The 8,787-nt window shown below is 40.0% G+C and overlaps 1 long non-coding RNA gene across 1 annotated transcript; it reads right to left on the reverse strand.

Annotated features, from left to right (window-relative positions):
* Positions 1-1,682: 1,682 nt before the first annotated feature.
* On the reverse strand, positions 1,683-2,978 carry LOC114797283 (uncharacterized). The gene is made up of 3 exons (XR_003750834.1): positions 2,878-2,978; positions 1,958-2,481; positions 1,683-1,693 (listed from the first exon to the last, which is right to left on the reverse strand). It is a non-coding gene; the product is annotated as an uncharacterized LOC114797283 (long non-coding RNA).
* Between the last annotated feature and the right edge of the window lie 5,809 nt (positions 2,979-8,787).

Genomic DNA, 8,787 nt, shown 5'->3' on the forward strand with positions numbered 1-8,787 from the left:
TCGTGAAACACTGCTGCACCGCACATGGTGACACAATGAAATGTGTCCCCTGCTTTTAACCCAGGGAGCAGCGTGCAGGGACGGCGCTTTGCTCAGTGGCACCTCAGTCTGATTACGGGTCCGATTCCTTACCGGCCAGCGCCTGCCGTGAGCACCCATTTACATTTACAGCATTTATCCAGAACGACTTTTACAATTAGCTTACGCTACCATGACTGAGGAAACTTTCTTTTTTCATGGTTTCTGCAGGTTTAAGGAAGCCAAATTTAAGACTTTTTTTTTAATGACGGTTTGATCAAATCTAAGACCCTAAATTCATAAACTGGCAAAGAACATGTGACCGCCTTACAAATAGTTCTGTTTAAACAAAAAACATTACAGTACTAACAAATTCTGTGAACTGTAAATGGAATAATTATGGCATAGATCTGAGTTCTTTGGTCTTTGTCTCCAGCTCAGCTTCCACTTGTTCTAATTCACACATTTTTTCTTTGTATCTCTTCCTCAGTGTGTTTGATTTTTTTGTGATGAGTTGGGCCATCAAGGCTCCGCTTTTCCCTTCAGCTTCTTCTGCAAGTTGATCGGCATCTTTATGTAGGCTGCTGGACACCTGTTGCAGAGTTTGCTTATTTTTCTTGAGCTCCTCTATAGTTTCTTCTGTGGCTTTCCGCTTCTGTGCCTGGGTATCAGTGATTTTCTTCCTCTTTTGCTCTTCTAGATGCAGTCAGTATCTGGACCTTGCTGACGCAGCAGATGTGAGTAATTCTTTTGACATAGGGACTTTGTGGACTGCCCCACAGACGCCAACATAATCACAGACCAATCTTTGGGCAATCATTGTGTCTTCCTGCATATTGCAGGTCTCCACTTCCTTTTTCACAGAGAATCCACTCTCCACTGTTGCTTGTCCATGGGACAAGAAAAGAAGAACTCCCATAGCTCCTGATAGCGGTGGCTCAGGACACAATGGAGAAATGCATCCAGTCTACTCTCTGTGGGTCTGTAGGAGAGAAAGGTCTCACTTCTTGCTCCAACAGATAAGACCTCACTAAACTGCTTGATAATTACATCACCAGCACAAAAAGGACAAACAGGGAAGAAAAATCATTTTGATGCATTTTGACCATATTCATACACCAGATTTATATAAATCTGTTTTGTTTTTATTTATCAGTAGACTTTAAGTTTTCAACATGGACTGATCTGCTGTATGCTCTCCTACCAGCGGATACTCCTCCTGATAAATGCTGTTTTTTCAGAAACCTCTTTGTCATATTTCTCTGGCACCAGAATACATCCTGCTGGGGTCCAAACAGGCAACCTGCCTAACTGGGGGATACTTTAATGGGCTCTTGTCTTGCACTTTCTGAATGATGGTGGACATCATCTGGATGCAGTCTTTCCTATACTCCAGCACTGAGTGCTCCCCTGTCTTTTTTTGTCTCTGAAGTTCCTGACAGATTAGAACGCAATAAGGCTAAGTGACCCATTATAACTGCAAACTATATTTGCTTCATCCATCACTATTACATTAAAGGTGAATCCCTACCTTGAGAACTGACTCTGCACCCAAGCCTACAGTGACATCTTTTAGTGGGACCCAGTTATTCTTGTTGCTCACATCCAGTTTGACCAACTCCAGTGGACTGATATCCTTCAGTATCTCTCTCTTGACAAAACGTGTCAGTATACTCTGAAAGAAAAACTAAATGTCATAAATCATGCTAAATATGTAGAATATTAAACGGCCAAAACCAACAAAACAAAACTGATTTGTGAATAATATGTGTGGGTGTGAGTATCTGTATTTAATTCCTAAATCATTCATATTAATCATTATTAGATAAAATGTTTATACTAACTTGAGGACAGACTACGTATAAATATACAGACAGAATTGTACACACACTGAAATAAATGTGCAAAATCAACCTGTCCAATGCTAGAATATCATTACCTTCATCAACTCAGCCAAGTCTGTGGTTAAGAATGGCATCACTGGTTCATCAGTTTGATATCTTGTCAAGAAAGGAGAGAAGGTCCTGGTAACAGCTATGTAGAAATGTAGCTTTGCAATGATGAGGAGGTCTTTCTGAGCAGATTCAAGGGTGTCAAATGAGATGGCCACACCTCCAGGGCTCTCTCTGCTACTGGTAAGTTTTCAAGCCATCTGTGGCTACAGAAAGCAAGTGGAAATTTTGCAGCTTTAGTAAAAGCAGTGAAGTCCTCTCTCCTTGCTGGTACATTATGGAAGAGAATGTGAATGGCTTTGAAAACTTTCTCTAGCTGCCATATGGAGAAACCACATTTGCAGGCATTGTGTAGGGTATGGAGTCCACAGCTCCCAACCACGATCAGCTGAGTCCCCTCATACTGCTCACATTGTTCTTCTTGAAGCAGTTCCAAAAACTTCCAGTTTACATTTGGTCCATCCACAGAGATTGAAAACAGCTTTTTCAGATCCAGCTTCCGAGTGCATTCCTGATGAAAAACTGAATGTCATTTATCAAACATATATAGACTAGGCAATAGCTGTAAAGTAAAACTAAGTAAAGCTTTATTATTGTGAAAATTTCAAAAATGCATTACTGTTTTTACACTATTTATACATTTTCCAATTGAAAAATAAAAATAAAATTCCAAGACAATTGAAATAATAATAATAACAATGCATCAAGTCTTAAGAACTTAAGAAATTCTAGCGTTCCATTTCAAAACAAAGGAGTTTTATGATGTGTGGAGCCAAACCGAATTTTGCTAAATAGGCTGTTTTGTCTTTACCACACGTGAAGTTTTTAGCGATTTTTGAGTCGGGAAACATAGCTCGGAAAAAATCCCTGATTGGTGTCTTGTTATGCTGTGCAGGCACCACATTACCTCTGCCTGAAGGGTCGTGGTGGACCCAAAGGTGGTCCTGAGGTCTGTTACTGTAACTGATGTTCTCGCTGCTGGGTTCAGAAATGGAGCTGAAGTCTGTGAAACTGTTGAGACGGAACAGAACTGAGAAGTGGCAGGCGTCTGTTTGCGGCTTTTGGCAGCAGCTTTGTGCTTCTCGCTGTGCATATGCGACTCTGCAGCTTTAACTCCCATAGAACCAAGTTTGAAAAGCTTTTTGCACAGCATACAGCGGGCCTCATAGCTATTGCCTGGAGCGGGTTTTAACCATGTTGCAAATGTGGGATTATCCATCCAGTTAACATTAAACTTGCACTTCCCCATGACTGACGCGCCCACTAGCAATAAACTGCTACAGCGCGTACCTGAAAAAGGCCCCTCCCACACACACAAACAGAAATGTTGGTGGTTCCGCTCATTCCGATCTCATACACAAAAATGCAAAACACCACTTGGATATTCGCCAAATTATTCAGATATTACCAGAAAGACAATATAGCAATATAGTCTGTGCTATTTTAAGACCTTTGAACTTGATTTAAGGATTGCTAGTCATTTTTAAAGATATTTAAGGCCTTAATTTTGGAAAATCTAATTTAAGACTTTTTAAGGATCCGCGGATACCCTGTTTTTTGAAGGCGATGATGTTGAAAAGCAAACCTAAGACCGTACATCCATGCAAATGAATATGTTTATGTTAAACCCCCAGTTATGTTTTGTAGTCAGCTTTAACAGACATCAGAATTTCTGTTTTTGCTGATTATCATGCACTTTAACAAGCTGACATATTTCGTTGTGTCACCGTGCTGCAGTGCTCTGTAACAAAAAAAACTTTTTTTTTTTTTTTTTAAGAAGCCACCCTCTCTCACATCCTGATTGGTTCACCGTTTTTCCCGCGTTTTAGTAAAGATTAATGTTTATTTCGTGGAACACTATTGTTTTTCATCAGTTACTGTCATATAAAGTAGATTTAATTTGCAGATATACATTTTTATGGATTTGTTTGTTCTTCTAACCACAATACTTTGCTTTATTTTCCTGTAATACTGATGGTCAGACATTTCCATGAATCATGGACTTCAAGTCCTTTAAAGAACTGACCCGGTCAGTGAGCGCTCTGACTGTATCTTTGGTCAGCACATCACCAGGCAGTGGCCACTCCTCCACCCTCAACACCGGAACATTATGACACATAGATACCTCCTGCTTACTGCACACAGACAAAAGGGACACACACACACACAAATCAAATAATCCGTTTTTATTCACGATTTGTATAGTGTCCCAACTTTTTTGGATATCGGTTTGTAATTTCCTGCCTCTTGGTCCCGCATGTCAGTAACTCCGTCTGAACTTCCTTCAACGCCACACCCCTCACCATATCAGACAGACCAGGGTCTTCTGTGGACATCTTCAAGTTCCTGGGTACCACCATCTCCCAGGAGACCAACATCTCCTCCATCCTCAAAAAAAAGCCCAGCAGAGGATGTACTTCCTGAGACAGCTGAAGCAGTCCAGTCTTCCACAGGAGCTGCTGATCCAGTTCTACACTGCAGTCATTGAGTCCGTCCTGTGCTCCTCCATCACAGAACAGCAACCAAAAGGCACAGGAACAGACTGCATCGGACTGTACGGAGGACAGAAAATATCATCGTGTCCGACTGCTCTCCATCCCAGACCTGAACCTGGAAAAGGGGGGAGACTTCCGGGCAAGATTGCGGACTGAGCACACGTTAGTTTTAGTGCGCTGGTGTTACGTTCCTCTGGTTTATATTATTTTTTTCACCCTTGCACGGTTAGTTTTGTTTTATATTAGTTATGTATAAGACACAAAAAAAAACAAGAGAAGGTCCAGTCTCCCAAAGAAGATAGGAAGAAAGAGAAAACGAAAGTTGTAAAGGACCACGACTACGCATCGGACATGGAGACTGAAAGAAGTGGAAGTGGAAAACGACCTCTAGATTCGGCAGAATTGCCTCAAACTCCTTCAAAAGGAGCTCACGCTCATAAAATAACAAGACAAGACACAACGATGGGAGATCTACTGGAAGCCATTCAAGCGCTACATCAGAGATTTGACACCCAAGATGAGAAGATGGCGGACATGAACACAAAGTTGGAACAAAACACGGTAATGATCAGCAACCTTACCAGAGCTCTGGAATTTAATGCGGCTGAAGTGAAAGATTGTAAGGAGAAGGTGGCTGCTGTGGAGTCAGAGATGTCCAGTTTCTAAACTCCAAGAGGATACAAGGGAACTGGATCGATATAAACGCCGATGGAGCCTGAGAATCAGAGGGATGAAGGAGACGATGGGGGAGAACGTTGGGCTGGACGTGATTCAACTCCTGGGGAAGGTGGCTCCAGAATGGGCTGAGAAAATGGATGACTGTGTTGATACGGTTCATCGGCTGGGCAGGAAGGAGGAAAACCGAACCCGCCAGGTTATTGTACAGTTTACCAAACGGCAGTACAGAGATGGCATATGGAAAATGACTAAAACGTCTCCGGTTTGCAAGTCAACTGGTGTCCGCTTCATGGAGGATCTCATGAAGGAGGACCGGCTGGAGAGAGAGAAACTGTGGCCCCAGATTCTTCAAGCGAGGAAGGGAGGAGACCGGGCGTACAACCGCGGCCGTTTGGATACATAAATGGCCGTCTGTCACAGCCAATACACCTCCAGCCCACCAGAGAGCACCAGGCCAGACAGAGAGGCGGCGACCCGGAAGCGGAAACGAGAGCGGCCAGCGTAGAGTATAAAAGTCAGGTAACCCCGAGGAGACGCTGCCCGCTCTTTGAGTTGAATTTACTTCCATAGACGCCAGCCTTATTTTCCCACGCCCGACTGATTGATGTCCATGACCACGACCTTTGCCTGTCCCCGACCTAGAACTTTGCCTGCCCCCCTTGTGACGACGATCTCTAATCGGATTCTCCAGTGTGACCACGACCTTCGCCCGCCATTGACCTTGAGTTTGCCTGCCCCCTTTTGCTAATACGATCTTGCCCGTTACCCCCCACGGAGCCAGAGTTCCCTCCCCGCCGCGCCGCGGCGCTTCCACGGCCACACTCCCGTCCCAGCTCACCTCCGGCCGCCTTATCACCGGCCAAGCGCCTCCGGTCCTCCTCTCCCAGTACGACGACTACTCCACCCGCTCCAAGCATGCCTGCGAATGCGTCCCCGAACTCGGCCATTGACACCGTCGCATTTATGAGAAGAACTAAAGACAGAAAGGTATTATATTAAAGATATCGCTAAATGAGGACATTAAGGGTGTAATTTGTTGTTTAGAAACTGGAGGAACGTACACCCTATTCATTTCTACTTAGTAAGAAGAAAGCTAAGTAAGTTTTGCTTTATTATTATTATTTAGTTATTTTATACTGTTATAAAGTTGTTATTTTTTGTATTTGTTCTATTTTCTTAACTGTTTACTGTTTGAACAATATAGTTAATGCTTAAAACAAATTTATCATTTATTTCTTTGAATGCAAGAGGACTTAAGGACAAAGTGAAAAGGAAAGCGTTATTTTTATTTTGTAAAGGGCAGGCAGCACACTGCACCCTGCTGCAAGAAACTCACTCGTGTGACACAGACGCTGTTATTGTCAAAATTGACAGATGTTATTTCTGAACTTAAGGACACTTACAACTCAAGCTTTATTGTGGTAGGTGGTGATTATAACCTGACACCAGATGAATGTTTGGATAGATGTCCTTCTAGACGTCATAGGGAGAGTTTGAATCCTATTTTATTCGAATTTATTAACTCCAATAATCTAATAGATGTATGGAGAGATAAAAACCCTGATACACGTCAGTTTACATGGATCAAGCTAAATGGTCTATTAAAATCCAGGATAGATTTATGTTTAACCACACCAGATGTAATCAGATATGTTTCACATGTCTCCATCTCTTCTGCCCCTTTGACGGATCACTGTGTAATTTCGCTTAAATTAAACCCAGTTAATGGGAACAAATTTTTAAAAAGATTATTGGAAGTTTAATGCAGATTTATTAAAGGATGAGGGTTATGTCAAAATAATCAAAGAAAAGATACACAAAATTAAAAATTAAAAACACTATAGGAAGCTTTTGCAACAGATGGGAATACTTCAAATTTAAGGTCCATGAATTTTCAGTGACATTTAGCAAACAGGAATGCAGACAACAAAGAGATTTTGAGGCTCGTTTGGTGCAGAATATAAATAATTTATGTAAAAAGTCTCACATGTCGGAAGCTGATAGATGTGAATTTATAACACTTCAGAATCAATTAGATTTTATTTAGAGGGCACACAGTGCATACATTAGATCTCGAGCTAAATGGATAGAAGAAGGTGAAAAAAATACATCATATTTCAGTAATTTAGAAAAAACAAGGCAAGAGAAAAAAAACATAAATTCATTAATTATAGATGATAAGGAAGTTACTGATCAGAAAGTTATTTCAGAGGAAATTTACAGATTTTATTCAACCTTGTATTCATCTGCATACAACCCTGTAAAGTCAAATTTATTTGTAGAAAAAATAAAAAAACATTTTCCAAAAATAGATGCAGCCTTTAAAGAAAATTGTGATGCTGATCTCAGGCTAGAAGAATTGGACAGGGCAATTAAAAAACTTGCTATTAGAAAAGCACCCGGCCAAGATGGTTTAACCACAATATTCTACAAGTTTTTTTGGGAAGATCTGAAAATGTTTTTCTTAGAAACAATTAATGATATGTTATTGGTCAACTCTTTAACGTCTACAATGAAACAAGGACTTATTACACTCATCCCAAAACCAGCAAAAGATAAAAAATACATTGAGAATCTACGTCCAATTACATTATTAAATACTGATTATAAAATATTCTCACGTGATCGCTGACAGGTTGAAAGTTGATTTATCCCAGATTATAAGTGATACACAGTCCAGTTTTCTTAAAGAGAGATCTATTCATAACAATCTGAGGTTAGTTCTAGAATTGCTGGACTATGAACATCTGGTAGAAGATGATGGTAGAAGCCTTCGACAGCGTTGAGCACCCATTCATTATAAAAACATTGGAATACTTTGGCTTTGGGAAAAAAATTATAAAAGTGATTCAGATGCTTTACACATATTACCAGCTCAGTATCTTTATGCTCTGGAACATCTAAACGTTTTGAAATAACAAAGAGGAATTCACCAAGGATGTTTCACCTCTTCTGTTCATTATTGTGTCAGAACTTTTGGCAATTTTCATAAAAAATAATTCAAATATTGAACCACTAAATGTGACTGGAAACTCTTTGATAATCACTCAACTAGCAGATGACACGGCCCTGTGCTTAAAAAAATCCATCACAAATTTCAAAGGTATTGAAGGAGATACAAAAGTTTTCTGAAGCCTCTGGCTTACATTTGAATAAAAAAAAATGTGAAATTCTAACTATTCGTGATGATCATCCCTTTGATACTGTGTGTGGTATTCCAATTAAAAAAGAGGTTAAATATTTAGGAATTAATATCTCAAAAAATAAAAAGCTAATGGAAACATCCAATATCGAAAATAAAATCCAGAAAAACAAAGTCATTCTTAATAGCTGGCTTCAAAGATACTTGTCTATCTTTGGACGCATTCTACTTACTAAAATGGAAAGTCTATCTCGAATATTTTACCCAGCTTATTTGCTATACATGTCTGATAAAATGGTAAAATTAAAATGATCCTGATTTATTTTTTTTATTTGGAGGAACAGATGTCATTACATTAGGAGAGCCAATGGATTTAAATATTTAGAAGAAGGAGGTTTAAACATGATTGATTTTGAGTCAATGAACGGCTGCATCAAACGCAGATGGTTACAAAGTTTTATAAAAAATTACGAAAGTTTATGGTTCAGTTTTCCTTATAAGA

Source organism: Denticeps clupeoides, chromosome 9 (assembly GCF_900700375.1).
Source record: "Denticeps clupeoides chromosome 9, fDenClu1.1, whole genome shotgun sequence".
NCBI lineage: Eukaryota > Metazoa > Chordata > Actinopteri > Clupeiformes > Denticipitidae > Denticeps > Denticeps clupeoides.